Source organism: Priapulus caudatus, unplaced genomic scaffold, assembly GCF_000485595.1.
Source record: "Priapulus caudatus unplaced genomic scaffold, Priapulus_caudatus-5.0.1 Scaffold3133, whole genome shotgun sequence".
Taxonomy (NCBI): Eukaryota; Metazoa; Priapulida; class Priapulimorpha; order Priapulimorphida; family Priapulidae; genus Priapulus; species Priapulus caudatus.
The window spans coordinates 3,377-3,789 of NW_014580194.1; the positions used below are offsets into that span (position 1 = coordinate 3,377).

Consider the following 413-nt stretch of genomic DNA (forward strand, 5'->3'; position numbering starts at 1 on the left):
ACACGCTAGCTAGAGGTAAGCACACGCTAGCTAGAGGTAAACGCACGCTAGAGGTAAGCACACGCTAGAGGTAAGCACACGCTAGCTAGAGGTAAGCGCACGCTAGAGGTAAGCACACGCTAGAGGTAAGCACACGCTAGCTAGAGGTAAGCGCACGCTAGAGGTAAGCACACGCTAGCTAGAGGTAAGCGCACGCTAGCTAGAGGTAAGCGCGCATGCTAGAGGTAAGCGCACGCTAGAGGTAAGCGCACGCTAGAGGTAAGCGCACGCTAGAGGTAAGCACACGCTAGCTAGAGGTAAGCGCACGCTAGCTAGAGGTAACGCACGCTAGCTAGAGGTAAGCGCACGCTAGAGGTAAGCGCACGCTAGAGGTAAGCACACGCTAGCTAGAGGTAAGCGCACGCTAGCTAGAG

At 55.4% G+C, this 413-nt stretch overlaps 1 protein-coding gene across 2 annotated transcripts in view; it reads left to right on the forward strand.

Annotated features, from left to right (window-relative positions):
- LOC106819303 (arginyl-tRNA--protein transferase 1-like) overlaps positions 1-413 on the forward strand; it is an 8,561-nt gene that overhangs the window by 3,268 nt on the left and 4,880 nt on the right. The gene's annotated exons all lie outside the window — the stretch shown is intronic.